Below are 17,351 nucleotides of genomic sequence, written 5' to 3'. Positions count from 1 at the left end.
CCTTTAGCAGCCCTGTGAAGAAATGAGGTCCAAAAGATTAAGCCCTTCTGCAAGGTCTCAGAGTCCTGTCACCTGGTGTGATCAGCCTCACATCCCTTGCTCTTAGCCAGCACACCTTCCAGATACTGTCTGTGAGAAGGCCCAGCACAGTGTCTTGCCCACAGGTGCTCAGGAATTTGGGTGGCAGGCAAAGTGAGATTACCTTAGCCTCAGTTTCTTCATCTGTAAATTACTGTTACTCCTAACCTGCTGAAAGAGATACCTGTCGAGACATTCCACCAGTGTACTTCTTTTTTCTTACAACTGCCCCCCTTTCATTCATTAATTCAGCAGATAGTTATTGAGCTCCCCCTCAGAGCCTTGTGGGAAAGGCAGAGAAGAAGTAACTAGGTAGAGAGCTGAGTACTGAGAGAGAAGCCAGAGGTGCTGGGGGAGCTGGGGTGGCCTCAGGGACAGTCAGGGAAGGTCTTCCACAGAAGTGACATCCAGAGGGAGTCCAGAAGGACTCACAGGAAGAGTTTGGAAAGGAGGGGATGAGCTAGAGATTCCAGCAGAAGAGCCCAGAGAAATACCGGGCTTTGGAGGAATTGACCACAGTTCAGTGTGACCAGAGGGTAGTGCATGGCAGGAGCAGTAGAGGTGATGAGTGCAATAAGAGGCCTCAGATGAAGATGGGGAAAGCCACAAGGGCCTGACAGTGGAGGGCTTTCTTGGTCAAGTTAAAGAATTCAGGCTTTATCTGGAAGGCAGCAGGGAGCCATGGAAGGTTAAGAAGCAGGTTAAGAATCTCATTTGTGCAGTTGAAAGCTCACTCTGCCAGCAGTGTCCAGAAGAGGTTGATACCTCCTCTAGAAACACAAGGGCCTTGCCTTGGGATATGCTAGGACTGTTAGGTTACAATAACAGTGGCTTCTCTTCTGTGCCAGCTACTCTGTAAGACACTCTCTCATTTAATCCTGAGATGGGCACTCTTGTTAGCCCCATATTCCAGATAGGAAGCGTGACTTATTCAAAGTCAACTCCCAACCCCAACTCCCAGTGCAAGCTCTTCATCCTCACTGGACAGGAGCAGCATCTGCTTTCTGATGAAACAGCCAGGTTTGGAGGCCTTTGGTGATTAGTCCCAAACTAATCTGGTGAACACCCTGTGATGGGTCCAAGAATTGTTTTCTTTCTCTCTCACCGAGTGGTTTCCCCAGAACTGGATCAGGAACTTAAGATCGAGGAAGGTTTGGCCACATTTGAAGCCATGCAGCCCTCCAGTAGTTTCCTTCCTACCCAAAATGCCAGGTTTCTGTCAGCTAATCTGACCCTGTAGCCCCAGCCCTAGCCCCCACCCCAGGGACTCAAATTTTCACCTTCAACCGTTCTGTCTCTCAAACACTCTTTTTTGAAAGCCCTGTGTGTAGTGGCCACTAATCCCTGCCCTCCTGCCCTCATCACTTCCCCGGCTGCCCAGTATACTCACTGTGCCAGGACAGCCCACATCCCATCCAGCCTGCACTCATGCTGGTCACTCTGCCTTTTCCCCTGTCATGCAAACTCCTACTCATCCTTCAGGGCCCAGTTTAGAAGATTCCTTCTCCTGGCAGTCTCCCCTTATTCCACCCTTACAGGCAGTCATTTTTTCCTGAATGAGCCCCTGCAGTAACTATTGGCTTTACATTTCTGGTCCCAGCCAGTTGGTGAGCCCCTTATACAAGACAGAGCGCATATGCTTCTCTGACCTCCAGTGACCAAGCCCAGGACTGTGAGGATCAGAGTAAGTGCTGGGGAAACATTTCCTAATGCTTCATCTATCCCCTCCCCTCTTCTCTAAATCTGTGTCTCCAAAAGACAAAAGAATTATAGCTCAAATTGTGGACTAAATGATTGTGCAAAACCATCCCTAAAAGGATTCAGGGATGTTTGGGGAACACACAAGTCTCTGTGCCAGACAACACTTTCAGAAAGTGTAAGAGAGCCTATAGGATCTGGAGTTAGATAGATGTCGGTTCAAATTGCAGCTAGGGCCACTTACCAGCAAGTCCCTTCCTCTCCCTGAGCCTCACAAATGGGGTGGTTGTGCAGATTAAATATGTGAATGTAGGCAGGGCCTGCACAGAGCAGCTACTCACAAGACACCTCCTTCAGATGCCACCAGTCTTCCCAGCCCAACAGGTCAGTCTTCCCTCCCCCACCCCAAACCTCTCCTTCTTTGGGCACTTGATTTTTCAGATGTACCCTTAGCCTCCAGAGGAGCATTTCTGAACATACTGATTCCCAGGGGAAGAAGGGCAAGTTGAAGAATGCTGGGCTCTGGGGGGATGCAGTCAGAGGAAGGGGGAGGTCTGCAGCCTGTGGCCAGAAGAGTGGCTCTACCTTCTGCCTGCCTAAGGGTTACCATTTTACACCCAACCACCCATCTTCTCCCTGCAAGAAGAGGATATTATCCTATTTTACAGATGAAAACAGAGGCTGAGAAAGAAGCAATGTCTATAAAAGGTCCTGCTCTGGCAAGTGATGGGGTGGCTCAGAGTTTATACCCAGTAGTCATTCAATAAATACTAAAAGGAGGTCAGGTAATATAAAGGCAGGAATGAGACTCTGGGGTAAGGGTTTAGTAAAGTGGATGGTCTTCCATTTTTTTTGGCCATGCGGAGCAGCATGAGTGATCTTAGTTCCCCAACCAGGGATCAAACCTGGGCCCCCTGCAGTGGAAGTGCGGAGTCTTAACCACTGGACTGCCCAGTTTTCCAAATTTTTTGATCAAGTACCCCTTTAAAGAATTTCAAAAGGGGCTTCCCTGGTGGCACAGTGGTTGAGAATCTGCCTGCCAATGCAGGGGACACGGGTTCGAGCCCTGGTCGGGGAAGATCCCACATGCCGCGGAGCAACTAAGCCCGTGCGCCACAACTACTGAGCCCACGTGCCACAACTATTGAAGCCCGCATGCCTAGAGCCCGTGCTCCACAACAAGAGAAGACACCGCAACGAGAAGCCCACGCACTGCAACAAAGAGTAGCCCCCGCTCGCTGCAACTAGAGAAAGCCCGCATGCAGCAACAGAGACCCAACGCAGCCAAAAATAAATAAGTAAATAAATTTATAAGAAAATAATTTCAAGAGAATATGTATATATCCACTCATCTTTGAAAGTCGGTATCTAATTTTAAGTCATATATTGCAAATAATATAATTTTTGGTGTACTATATGTGTGCTTTAAATATATCTTAATCAAAACCTTGGGGCTGTAGATTCAACTCTATCAATTTATAGAAAACGTCTCTCATGTGCCTGAAATGCCAAAACCAGGCCCCATCATCAAATCCCTCAGCCAACTGACTGACTTTTTTTTTAATATAAGAATATGGAATGCTTTATGAATTTGCATATCATCCTTGCACAAAGGCCATGCTAATCTTCTCTGTAGTGTTCCAATTTTAGTATACGTGTTGCTGAAGCAGCACTCAGACTGACTTTCAATCGGAAAAGATTTGACTCCACTTCTCAATTAAAACCAGCATGTTAATATGCCTCCCCATGACAACCATCCCCCTGCTGGGTTCTAATTCTAGGACTGACAGACAAGGCCAAAGCCTTGCCCTGAGTTTACTGGGTGAAGTAAGTCCTTGGGAAGCTCTGAGGGCTCTCCAGCACCTTCCTCTCCAGAGGTGCCCATTCAGGGAGATTCATCTGGGTGAGATGTGGCTTTTCTCTCATGAGTGGGAAGCCATCTGAAAGAACTAGAGAGAGGTGTTTTCTCAGGCAGATCAAGGAGTTCAGATGGAAGTTAAAGGTCTGGGAATTTGTACCCTTAACTCCAACTATGCTTGGAACAATCTGGAAAGTCTTCACATCCCCCAGGTGAAGACCTTAGGCAAAAACCATGACTGGAAAACATGTATCTGTGTAGAACAGGAGGCAGCAACTGTTGGAGAGGGGCTAGGAGGGAGGGCTTTTTTTAAAGGCAGAAGGGACTTGGTCTTGTGTAAACCATTCCACCTCAGGGCCTGTGTTCCTGTGTCTGGAAGATTCCGCTCCCAGCTCTGCCGGGGCTCTTTCCATCTATCAGTTCAAGAGTCCCTCTTCAGACAGGCTCGCCTGCCTTCTCCCTCACCTTGAGGACCAAGGTGACTCTATTACATCTTCCTGTTGAGGTAACTTATAGCAATTACCATTCTCTGAAATGATCTGATTTTTCCCTACTTATTTCTTTATTCTCTTTTTATTGAGATATAATTCACATACCATGAACTTCGCCCTTCTAAAGTGTACCATCTGGGAATTCCCTGGCGATTCAGTGGTTAGGACTCTGAGCTTCCACCGCAGGGGGCCGAGGTTCAATCCCTGGTCGGGGAACTAAGATCCCACAAGCCATGTGGTGCAGCCAAAAAATAAAATTTTAAAAATAAAATAAAATTAAATTAAATCCAGTGGTTTCTTTCTTTTTTTTTTAATTAACTAAAAAAAAATTTTTTTTTTGGCCATACTTTGCACTTGTGGGATCTTAGTTCCCAGACCAGGGAGTGAACTCCAGCCCCTTAGCAGTGAGAGGGCAGAGTCCTAACCAATGGACCACCAGGGAATTCCCCAGTGGTTTCTAATATACTCACAAAGGTGTTGTGCAACCATCACCACTATCTAATTCCAGAGCATTTGCATTACTTAAAGAAAAACCTTGTACCCATTAGCAGTCAGTCATTCCCCACTCCCTCCCACCCCCCAGGCCCTGACAACCACTCATCTACTCTCTGTCTCTACAGATCTGCCTGTTTTGGACATGTCATATACATGGAATCATACAGTATGTGGTCTTTTCTGTCTGGTTTCTTTTACTGAGCATGATGTTTTCCAGACTCATCCATGTTGTGGCATGGAGCAGTACTGCATTCCTTTTTATGGCTGAATAATACTCCATTCTATGGATATACATTTCATTTATCAGTTGATTTTTTTTAAATCAGTGATGGTTTCACTTTGGGGCTACTATGAACAATGTTGCTATGAACATTTGTGTACAAATTTTTTCATGGACAGAGTCCTAACCACTGGACTGCCAGGGAATTCTCCAGTGGTTTCGAATATACTCACAAAGTTGTGCAGCCATCACCACGATCTAATTCCAGAGCATTTTCATCATGTAAAGAGAACTCTTGTACCCATTAGCAGTCACTGTGCATTTCCCTAACAACTAGTGATGTTGAGCACATTTTCTTGTGTTTATTGGCCATTTGTATATCTTCTTTTAAGACATGTCTCTCCAGGGACTTCCTTGGTGGTGCAGTGGTTAAGAATCTGCCTGCCAATGCAGGGGACACAGGATCGAGCCCCAGTCCAGGAATATCCCACATGCCGTGGAGCAACTAAGCTGGTGCGCCACAACTACTGAGCCCACGCATCACAACTACTGAAGCCCACGCACCTAGAGTCAGAGCTCCGCAACAAGAGAAGCCGCCACAACGAGAAGCATGTGCACCGCAATGAAGAGTAGCCCCTGCTTGCTGCAACTAGAGAAAGCCCGTGTGCAGCAACAAAGACCCAACTGCAGCCAAAAATATAAATTAATTTAAAAAAAAGACATGTCTATCCAGATTCTTTGCACAGTTTTTGATCTTTTCTTATTATTATTTTTTTTATTTTTTTTTTATTTTTTTTTTTTTTTGCTGTACGCGGGCCTCTCACTGCTGTGGCCTCTCCCGTTGCGGAGCACAGGCTCCGGACACACAGGCTCCGCGGCCATGGCTCGCGGGCCCAGCCGCTCCGCGGCATGTGGGATCCTCCGGGATCGGGGCACGAACCCGTGTCCCCTGCATCGGCAGGCGGACTCCCAACCACTGCGCCACCAGGGAGGCCCCTTTTCTTATTATTTTTAAAAGAGAACCCATTAAAAAATTTTTTTTGGCTGTGTTGGGTCTTGGTTGCGGCATGCGGGATCTTTGTTGCGGTTTGTGGGATCCTCCGCTGCGGAGCGCGGGCTCCTCATTGTGGTGCACAGGCTTCTCCCTAGTTGTGGCCTGTGTGCTCAGTAGTTGCGGCACGTGGGCTGAGTTGCCCCACAGCACGTGGGATCTTAGTTCCCTGATCAGGGATCAAACCCGCATCCCTTGCACTGGAAGGCGGATTCTTAACCACTGGATCACCAGGGAAGTCCCCTCTTTGCACATTTTTTTAAATTGGGTAATGTCGGTTTTGGCTGTTGAGTTATAAGGATGCTTTACGTATTCTGGATACAAGTCCTTTTTGGATATAAGATTTACAAATATTTTTTCCAATTCTGTAGGTTGTGTTTTCACTTTCTTGATAGTATCCTTTGAAATACAAAGGCTGTTAATTTTGATGAAGTCCAATTTATCTATTTTTTTCTTTTGTTGCTGTGCTTTTGGTAATATCTTAGAAACCATTGCTTAACCCAGGTCATGAAAATATATCCCTATGCTTTCTCCTTAAACTTTTATAGTTTTAGCCCTTACATTTAGGACTTTGGTCTGTTTTGAGTTAATTTACTATAGTGTGAGATAGGGATCCAACTTCATTCTTTTGCATGTGGATATCCAGTTGTTCCAGCACCATTTTTTTAAGAGACCATCTTTTCCTCTTGAATAATGGTCTTGGCACCCTTGTCGAAAAATCAATTGACCATAGAAGCATGGGTTTCTTTTTTAATTCTCAATCGATTCCATTGATCAATAGATCTATCTTTATGCCAGTACTACAAAGTCTTTTCTTTTTTTTTATGGAGAGGCATTTTATTTTACATATAGCAGTGTGTACATGTCAATCCCAAACCCCCAATATATCCCTCCCCGCAACTTACAAAGTCTTAATTGCCTGATTTTTTTTTTTTTTTTTGGTCCACACCTCCATCTTTCTCACTGTCTAGAATGGAAGCACCAAGAAGTTAGGACTTGTTCACACCTCTGCTCCCAATGCCCAGAACAAGGCCTGGTGCAGAGTAGATGCTTGATAAATATTTGTGGATTGAATGAATAAATCCTCGAATAAGTACAATGCTTTTGGGAAGAAGCCAGTTGAGAGGGGAATGTTGAGCGTACAATAATGAGAAGTCACTGAGGTCAAGGAGGTGCAGGCTGTATGAATGGGGTCATAGGTGGATGGATAGGCCACAGGGCAGAGGACATGTAGGGAAAGGCAAGGGGCCTCAGCTATGTTTTAAGTGGGAAGGGAAGGAAATTGAGAGAGGTCCCACCCAGTACCTCTGTTTTCTCCAGAGATAGGAAGGGAGGGGCTGCAGGCTCAAGGAAGCTGAGGACAGCTGAGCGACCTTGGGGCTGGAGCCCAGGCTTGGGCCTAACCAGTGGGCACCCTCCACTCATGATTGGATCCCCTCCAGGGTTCTAGGGTGAAAAAGTTATCGGATGAAAGGTCAAGGGGGGAAGTGCTAGAGAGGGTGCATGTGAAGTTGGCCTTGGGCCCCAGGCTGGCAGAGGCAGGGGAGAAGCCATAGCACAGGGCCCCTGACCACAGGCAACATTTCCTGAGGAGAATGCTAGGGAGTTTCCAGAGGAGTCAGTGATAGGACAGGACCAATGAGATGAACAACTAAGGCATGACAGTCAACAAAAGCGCTTCCCTGCTCCCGCAAATCCTGGGCCCCTTGCCTGGAGAGTCAGTTGATGTGTCTAGAGTTCATAATAAGCCCCAGGGATACTTGCAGAGGCCTTAAATAATAGGGCATCTCAGGGTTTTTATAGTGGCCAATGGGAGGATGCAGGTGATTTCAGAAGGCCTATCTAATTAGTCATATTAATGAGCCTAAGGCAATTAAGAGACCAGAGAGGAGGAGTTGAGGGGGCCTCAAGGTGGTGGCATCTCTAGCCCTGCCCAGGGAGGGGACCCTGAGGGACGGAGAGGTGACTTAGGGATATGATAGGCCCTGGATCTCCAGGCTGGGCAGGGACTGAAGCTAACAGTAAGAGAGAGGCCCTTGCTGCCTTCTGCATCCCAGGTCTGTGGCAACAAGGGGTCTGAAATGCCCTCGGGACACCTAGTCACATGCTTCCACTGTGCTGACACTAGCTCCTCACTGTGACCTAGAACACCGTGCAAGATGTGGACCCGCCTGCAAGTCCAGGCTCATTGTCTACCCTGTTCCCCTGCCTCTACGATGCAGAAGACTTCGCCCTGTTAGCCCTAGCCCTCTCCATAGTTCTGTGTAGTGGGTCTTTAGTGTGCCAGCTACCTGTGCTGGTGCCTGAGAGGTAGCACACAGTGAAGTTATGGGTACGGCCTCTGGCCCAGAAGCCTCGCTTGAACCACTGCTCTACCGCTTAATAGCTGTGTGAACTTAAGCAAGTAATAGAACCTCTCTGTGCCTGTGTGTCCTCTGTCAAGTGATGTTGTTGAAATGTTAATATGAGCTTCAAATAGTGTCTAGCACATGGTGAGTCCTGCAGTTGTTACAGTCATGATTATTGTTCTCACGAGGCTCAGAGAGGTCAAGATCTGCCTGAGCTCACAGAGCTGGTACTTGGCAGTTTTCTAAGATGTTTTTTTCCAGTACATCACTGTTGCATTATGAATATCCCCAGCTAACTGCTGAGACTTTCCCTGCTATATATTCCATGATTTTGTATACTCTGTCCCGCTACTGTTTCTGTAGGTTAAATTTACCCTTGTCAGACCAAGTGAAGGGATAATGGAGTTGGAAGACTAAAAAGGCATACAGGCACATTCCCGTGGACAAGCAGTTTACATTCTAATAAGAGAAGAGGAATAAAAAATAACCTTAACACAAGGTCATGTGTAAGGAGGATTGTGAATTCCTGAAAGGTAGGAATATCAACAATCATAAAAAATATAACCAATGTTTTTGGGAGCTTACGGTGCACAGGCACTGGGCTTTACAATCCTCACAAAAACACCTCAAGGGCTTCCCTGGTGGCGCAGTGGTTGAGAGTCCGCCTGCCGATGCAGGGGACACGGGTTCGTGCCCCTATCCCGGAAGATCCCACATGCCGCGGGGCGGCTGGGCCCGCGAGCCATGGCCGCGGAGCCTGTGTGTCCGGAGCCTGTGCTCCGCAACGGGAGAGGCCACAGCAGTGAGAGGCCCGCGTACAGCAAAAAAAAAAAAAAAAAAAAAAAAAAAAAAAACACCTCAGTAGGCATTAAGAATCCCATTTTACAGATGAGCCTCAGCAATGTTAAACACCTGTCGTAGGTCACACGATGACTGGAACTTGGGTCTGTCTTCCGCCAAATCACCACTTTGGACCAGTCAAGGCAGTGGTGGTACAGGGATGAACATACCGCGGCTTAGCCGCAGTAGCTCGCAGGAGAGAAGGAGATTTAGCAAAAAGAACTTGGGGTCGTAGCAGCCGGATAGGCAGGAACCGGGCGGAGTTGGGGGAGGCCGGGCCTCAGCTCTCAGCTTCGGAGTTCCGCAGGGGCTGAGAACGGCTGTACCCACGACACCCGCACAACCCCGGGGTCCCACAACAGCTCATCTTCCGCTCTGCCCCACACGTGGGGCCTCCTCCCTGGGAGAGCGTCTCTGATTGGCCGGCTCGGTCAGGTGTCTCCAGCGGGCCAATCAGCAGAGGCCAGGAGGTGGGCTGGGCGATCTGCTCTGCCTGCGTGGAGCCTCAGAAAAGGATGTATTATGCGTGGGGCCGCACTGGGAAAAGGCTTTCAATGTCTGGCATAACCCAGTTCCAGCCAGCGGTTGCCTTTTACGCCTATTTATCAGAATTTGCCACTAGCCCTGCCCCATCGCCCAGAGATAGAAAAGAGGACTGGACCAGCCTTCCTCTTGGGCTTTGGGTCCCGCCCTAATGCCTCCTCCCGCTTTTGTGCATCTTTCTCCTTTCGCTCCCCTGGAGCTCCAAGCCTTCCGGTCTTTTAGCTCCTTCTTGGCAGCCCACAAACCGTGTAGTCTCTTCCCCTGTTAAGGGAAAGATTTCAACGCCTCTGCAGCCAGGCTCTGTCTCTTTTCCCCTCCACGGACCCTGGCCTCCCCTTCTCATCTCCCTCCTCATCCCACTTAAGTCTGGCTTCAGATCACCAGCAGTCCCACTCTGGCCAAAACCGGTGGTATTTCATAATCTTTGTTGCTCCACTTTGCAGCATTTGACTCTGTTGACCCTTCTGGAACCGACAAGATTTCCTGGAGCTCCCACTCTTGTCTGGTCCCTTCCTACCTCTTTCCCAAGCCCTTCTCTGTGCTGCCCCATCATGGGCATGCCTCCCCTTTTTCCTGTCTTTGCTGATTGTTTACCCAGACTCCCTGAGGGATCCCGTCTGGTCACTGGCATCTCCTAAATGCCAGAATTTCTGAGCCTCAGTCTCTAGCTTGGATTTGTCCTGCAGCTCCATACTTGCTACCTGAATGTCTCACTGGTACCTAAGGCTGAAGGTAGGTGTTTCATTCAATAAATATTTGTTAAGCTGAGGGCTTATTTACAGTATAAATATTTAAAAACATATCTCTACATATAAAATAAATATGTAAGTATTTACTGCTGTGTGCCAAAAGTTTGGGAGTACTGTGTCACCTGTGACCAGCACACAGTGGGTTCTTCATTACTGTGTGCTGAATTCATGTAGGAATGAATGTTGGCATAGTGCCTGGCACAGAGGAGGTGCTCAGTGTTAGTTGCCTCATCCCTCAGCCCAGCTCCTCTCTATGCCAGGGATGGGAACTGTCCCATCACCTCACCTTCAATGCAAAAGCTACGTAAGTGAGGTAAACAAGGTAAACAAGAAAAAGCTGAAGTGAAAGTCCTCCTTGTGCTGTCTAATATTCTACTCCCAGGGCAGTCTACTCCACAAAGGCAGCACTGCTCAGTGATGGGGCAGGAGAGAGAACCAGGAGCTGCCATCCTAGGACAGGCAGCTGCTGCAGGCAGACTGGGAGACATACAGACCAGAGTCCAAATCCTGGTCGGGTGATCATATGGGTCCTACTGGACTTCTGTGAGCCCACATTTCCACCTGTAAGTTGGAGATATGAATAGACTCTACCTCACAGAGATTTGTAGGAATTTTCCCAGAGCTCTTAGAGGCACCTAGCAGGCATTGGTACTTAGCTATTGTTTTGGCTGAGAGACAGCAGGTAAAGATGATTTTCCCAGTGGTGCTCTATCGCCACCGTGTGACGAGATGGGAAATTACATAAGGGAGGTTCTTTGGCCTGAAAAGGGCTACCTAGACTTGGGCTTTCTGAAACCTGAGAATTTGCTCCCTGCTGCCAGTGCTCTGCTGTCTAGGCTCCCTCAGGCCTCCAGTGTCAGTGCTATCACCTGTGGAGGAGAAATCATCCCACCGAGGTTTAGGGCACTGGCTGTGCCTTTTCTAACTGTAGAACTTTTGGTGGTCCTGCACTGTGTCCTTCAAGCCTTTTCAGAGCTGGTACCCTTGACACCTGCTCTGTGCTTGGAAATCAGGACCATCTAGCTCCAGACCCGACTCGAGATGATCCCTCTGTTTTCTCCTCCCTTCCCATCTCTCCTGAGCTCCCTTTGTCCTCCCCCTGATTCGGGACCCTGAAGTACATTTCCCCAGTAAGCATGTTAAGTTCCTGGGACTGTATTCACGTGAACAGCAACCATGTATTGATCACCTACTGTGTGTCTGGTGCTGTGTTGGACCCCTTATGGGCATTTATTCCTTATACTCTTCACAAATCCTGCTGGGCAGTTTGCTATGATTGCCCCTATTTTATAGAAGAGGACACCGAAGCAGAGAAAGGTAAAGTGACCCACCCAAAGTCGCACAGCCATCAGGTGCCTATAACTGCTAGGACACCTAGTATGGTGGAGAAGGTAGACAGACCTCACTTCAAATCCCACCTCTGTTGCTCACTACTGACTTCCCAACTTTGAGCTCAAGCACCCTGTCTTCCTCTAAATGAGATGGCAGCCCCCACAAGGCACAGGTGCTGGCTCCAGGGGGCAGGCAGTGTTGGGGGACATAGCACCAGGGATGAGAAGTGAGGAGGGTATCACAGCTGGCAGTCAGAGCTGGTATGGAACACAACTGGGGTAAGTCGGGGTCCCATTAGGGAGGAGGCTGGAATCAATGACTGGGAGCCCCAGCTCAGGACCCGGCCAGCAAAAAGTAGGGGCTCAGGGGTCCAAGCTCCCATCAGCTATCACCTATGTAGCCCCTACCTGTTCTCCTAACACCCACTCTAGCCTTTCCAGTGCCTTTCCCACTGGGCAACCTCGCGTTGGCCTTTCCAAACACACATCTGATCATGTCCTTTGCTGCTGAAGATCTTGTCCTCCCACTGCTCGCTGGGGACTCAGCCCCTCACCACTGCCCGTGGGCCATGTGTGGTCAGTTGCTATAGCCCTACCAGCTCTGTCACCTTCTCTGGTCTCTGGCCCTTCACATCTCCTTGAAGCCACCTTAGACCTTTGCAAATGCTGTTCCCATAGACTGAAACACTCTTCCCTCCTCTCTTTGCATAGTTAATGTGGAGGTGCTGGAAGGTCTAGGGGGTGGGGAGAGGAATGGAGAGTTTGAGACCTGAAAGAGAAGTAGAGTTTGGAAAACCGGTGGGGAAGAGAGAACAACCTGTATAAAGGGATGGAGCTGCATGTGTTGGGGGAGGGGGACAGGTAGGGATTGGAGCTAATAGGAGCAAGCCATGCCTAAGGCCAGGGTCAAATTAAATGCTGTGCTAAAGAGCTTAGACCCCAGTTCCGAGGGCAGTGGGAGGGTTTTGAGCAGGGGCGGTTACAGCGATTCCCCTGGGTAGGGTAGAGAGGGCATATCAGCACAGCTCTGAAAACTGGAGCCCCCAGAACTGAACAGTCCTCCAGGAATGACGTGATCACCAGCAAGGAAAGACATCTCTTCACAGGATCCCCACCTGAAACCTCTATGGGTACAGCCCAAGGCCCCAGCCACACCCAGCACGAGGCTGAAGCGGGATGCTACACTTCTTGTGGCCTCCAGGAGGTGGCACCATCACCCCAGCATGTCCCCTCCACCCTGTCCCCTGCTCTGGAGACCCCTCCCAGGGTACAGAGACCAAAGAGGAAAGAAGAGGTGAGTGAGGAAAGGAGAGGAGGAGGCCAAGGGCCCAAGGGGTGGTTGGGATGCAAGTCACAGGACGGGGGAGTTGGGGTGGTACTGGCTCCCATTTGATTTTTTTCAGGGTCAAGCAGGTTACATTAGTCTGACTTAGATTTTCACCATTGTGTGCCTCACCCTCCTCCATGCAGCCCATCGTCAGGCCCCTGAAACACTCACAGGGACCCAGCCTGTTCACCCAGCTCCTGGCCATTGCCCAAGAACCTCCAAGTTCTTGACCACCTTCCTCTCCCCCCGCCACCGTTAGCAAGCCCGCTTATTCTAAAGACATCCTTCCATTTCCACTTCTTTCCATGTCTGGCCACCATGGGGGCCTGCAATGTGGCTGTGCAGGATGATGCTGCTCCCAGGTCAGAGGATGGGAGGGGAAATGGACAGTCCCTCTGTGGATGCTCTGGGACTCATGACTTCTGTCACCTTGGGAGACCACGTGTGTCCTTTGGGGGGTGCTGTCCCAGTTTGCAGCTCTAACCAGGAACTGAAAAAGTCCACTCGCCCATCTCCCCACATCTGCGCTAGCAGCCCCTCACTCTCTGGTCTCTTCACTCCTCTGGGAGTGAAATCCGAAGCCTGCAAGGCACTCTGTGGTGTGGCCTCATCCGGCAGCATGTCCTCCCTCACTCTGTGTGTGCTCTGTCCACTGGCTGAACTGGAGTGGCTCAGATTCTCCCCACTCCTGCCTGCCTCCAGACCTCTGTGCAGACAGTTCCCTCTGCCTGGAATGCGTTTCCGCACAGTCATCACAAGGCCAGGTGCTCCCCTCCCTCAACTCACATATCACGTCCTCATGGAGCCCTTTCCTGGGTTGGACCAAGATCAGTCCCCATGGTAGACATTCACAGCTGCAGCCAATCGATCTTCAGAGTCTCTGTTAATTATAGTCATCGCTTTCCTGGGTGTTTATTTAATGTCTGTCCCCACCTCTAGATTTCCAGCTCCTCAGGGCAGGGGCTTGTCTTCATCAAGAATGGCACCTGGTATATAGAAGGCACCTGGTATATAGTAGGTGCTCAATAAACGTTTGTTGATTTACTGTGCCTTCCAGCCCTCTTGTGTGGTTTCTTCTTCAACTTGGCCACCCACGTCACCTCCTCTGGAAAGCATCACTGACCCCTGCCCTGGGTGTACATTGCTCCTGGGCTTCATTTCTGGGCTTCATTCCTTTGTTTGCTTTTCAATTCCCTTTGGGCCTCATTCCCCACTCTTATCTACCTGCGCCCCAGGCAGCCATGCTAATGGTTTTGTGTGTGTTCTTGTAACATGTGTGTTCTCTGTGTCATCATTTCTTTTATGTAAATGGCTTTATGCTTTTGAGCTCACTACATTTCTTACCCTTTCCACTCAGCACTAGGCTTCTGAGGTCCCTTCACATGGCTGTGCATCCACTGGGTCCTCTGCACGTGTAGTCCATCCATCTCCCAGTGATGGACTGTAGATTGCCTCCAACCCCTCCTCCAAACTTCCCCATGTGGTCCTGTGTGAGAATTTGGGGAAGGGGGTGGTATATATTCAGGGAAAAATTGCTAGATCATAGAACATTCGTTTATATAATTAGCTGAAAGCTCCCAGGTGGCTCTGGGATAGCTGCACCCACAGTCCAGGTGGGCCCCCCATATCCCTGTCAACACCTGGCATTCTCTAGCTTGCTAACTTTTGCCAGTCTGATAAGTGCAAAATGAGAGCATCTCTTGCATAATTCTTGAGTTTCAGGGTCTCTTCATAAGCTTGCTAACCTCTGATTTCCTTGTCATTTAATCACCTCATCATACCCTCACCATAGCATTTTTTTTTTTTTTTTTTTAATTTTTGGCCACACCACGCGGCCGCCAGGATCTTAGTTCTCTGACCAGGGATCGAACCCGGTCAGTGGAAGCACAGAGTCTTAACCGCTGGACCACCTGGGAAGTCCCTGTAGTATTTTGAGGTGTCTTTTCATTGTGGATTTGCAGGCCCTCCTTAGATGCCCCATGCTGTCCTGACACAGTGTGGGAGAATGCTGGCTTACAGGCAGACACCCTGAGCCTAGGTGCTGTAAGGGCAGTGATGGTCCTGAGCCCTCTTGGGGTTCCCAGCCCCACATCAGAGGGTGAGAGGAGGGTCGACCATCCCTCGGCGGACACTGTAGGGCTCATCACTGTGGTCCAAGACTATGTGTGTATTTTGGGGGGCACTGTCTTAGCTCCTAAAGGGGCTGGGAAGCCTCTTTGAGATCAGCTCACCAGCCTGGAATTTAAATTTTGAATCTGAGAAATTCATTCAACACGTATTCATTCCGTGAACATTTAGGGAGCACTTACCATGCGCCAGGCCCCGTTGTTGACATTCAGGTACAACTGTGAATGAGACAGTCCCTCGGCTTCTCAGAGCCCGCCTTCTAGTGAGGTGGCAGCCAGTAAAGAGTGAGCAAATAAGATCATTACAGAAGAAAACAAACAAGAGGCTAAAATATGGAATAACAGAGGGGGGTACTTTGGCCAGAGCGGTCAGAAGAGTCCACTCTTAGGAGATAACTTTCATTCTATTTTTTTTTAATAATTTATATCACTTTTTAAAGTATTTATTTTTATTTTATTTATTTTTGGCTGCGTTGGGTCTTTGTTGCTGCACGTGGACTTTCTCTGGTTGAGGCGAGCGGGGCTACTCTTCGTTGCAGTGCACGGGCTTCTCATTGCGGTGGCTTCTCTTGTTGCGAAGCACGAGCTCTAGGCACGCAAGCTTCAGTAGTTGCGGCACGCGGGCTCAGTAGTTGTGGCTCTCAGGCTCTAGAGCGCAGGCTCTGTAGTTGTGGTGCACGGGCTTAGTTGCTCTGCAGCATGTGGGATCTTCCCGGACCAGGGCTTGAACCCGTGTCCCCTGCATTGGCAGGCGGATTCTCAACCACTGCACCACCAGGGAAGCCCTATATCACCTTTCTGTGTTGGACTTTTTTTAAAAAGTTTTTTTTAAATTAATTAATTTATTTATTTATTTTTGGCTGTGTCGGGTCTTAGTTGCAGCATGCAGGATTTTCGATGAGGCATGCAGAATATTTCGTTGAGGTGTGTGAGCTCTTCGTTGAGGCATGCAGGCTACTCTCTAGTTGTGGCATGCAGGTTTTCTCTTCTCTAGCTGTAGCACGCAGGCTCCAGGGCATGTGGGCTCTGTAGCTGTGGTACACAGGCTCTCCAATTGAGGCTCAAGAGCTCAGTAGTTGTGGTGTGCAGGCTTAGTTGCCCCGTGGCATGTGAGATCTTAGTTCCCTGACCAGGGATCGAACCCGCGTCCCCTGCATTGGAAGACGGATTCTTTACCACTGGACCACCAGGGAAGTCCTGATGACCTTTGTTCTGACAGCCAGCCAGAAACACCAGTGGACTAGCATTCCAAGCAGAGACCCGCAAGTAAAAGGCCCTGAGGTTCTCATGAACTTGGGGTGGTGGAAAAACAGAAAGAAGGTCACTGGAGCTGGAGAATCGATGGGGGAGGGGCATGCGAGGAGTTTGGGGAGTGGGCAGGGGTCAGTTCAGGCTTTGTCCTGTGGGCCTGTGTTCAGCCTGGGCTGGTGTGTGAAGTGGCAGGAGGGCAGTGTGGCTGTGTAGGAGGGTGCTGGGCCCTGGAAACTCTGAAACTGTCTCTGGGGCAGCCTGAGGTTTGGGCCAGGCAGCCTTGGAAACTGGTGTGTAGTCAGAGGGGATACTTTTCTTCTCTGGTATTTTTTCTTTTCTTATCTTTTAATTAATTTATTTTTTTGGCTACGCCGTGCAACTTGCAGGATCTTAGTTCCCCAACCAGGGATCGAAACTGGGCCCACAGCAGTTAAAGCACAGAATCCTAACCACAGGACTGCCAGGGAGTTCCCTCTTTTCTTTTGTTTTTCAAAAAAATTTCAAATTTCAATTTTTGTAGATAAATAATACACGTATCAGGTACAAAAATCAAAAGAAACAAAGGTCTCCTCCCTCCTTGACCCCAGCCACCTAGTTCCCCTCCCGAGAAGCAGCCATGGTGACCACCTGCCCACCCTTCCCAAGCGATTGCATCCCTACAACTGCAGGTACATGCTTCACAGGGACACGCGTGTGCTGCTTCATCTTGAATTTTCCCCTCAGCAGTGTAACGCAGAGCAAATTCCCCATCAGAACACTTAGAGCCCCTTTGTGAAGGCTCTAGAGCTGTCCTGTCAATACACAGCTCTTTAAACTTATACTTAAATTAATTACAATAAAATAATCAATCCCTCAGTCACACAAGCCACATTTCAAGTGCTCAATAGTCACGCATGGCCAGTGGCTACCATATTGGACAGCACAGATAGAGAATATTTCCATCAC

General features: G+C 49.0%; 1 non-coding gene across 1 annotated transcript; it reads right to left on the bottom strand.

The window, feature by feature from the left end:
* Nucleotides 1-3,343: 3,343 nt before the first annotated feature.
* LOC132487246 (U6 spliceosomal RNA) lies at nt 3,344-3,449 on the bottom strand. The gene has a single exon (XR_009531544.1). It is a non-coding gene; the product is annotated as a U6 spliceosomal RNA (small nuclear RNA).
* Between the last annotated feature and the right edge of the window lie 13,902 nt (nt 3,450-17,351).

This window comes from Mesoplodon densirostris, chromosome 3, assembly GCF_025265405.1.
Source record: "Mesoplodon densirostris isolate mMesDen1 chromosome 3, mMesDen1 primary haplotype, whole genome shotgun sequence".
NCBI lineage: Eukaryota > Metazoa > Chordata > Mammalia > Artiodactyla > Ziphiidae > Mesoplodon > Mesoplodon densirostris.
The sequence above is the reverse complement of the archived record's forward strand: the minus strand, read 5'-3'. Positions and strand labels throughout refer to the sequence as shown.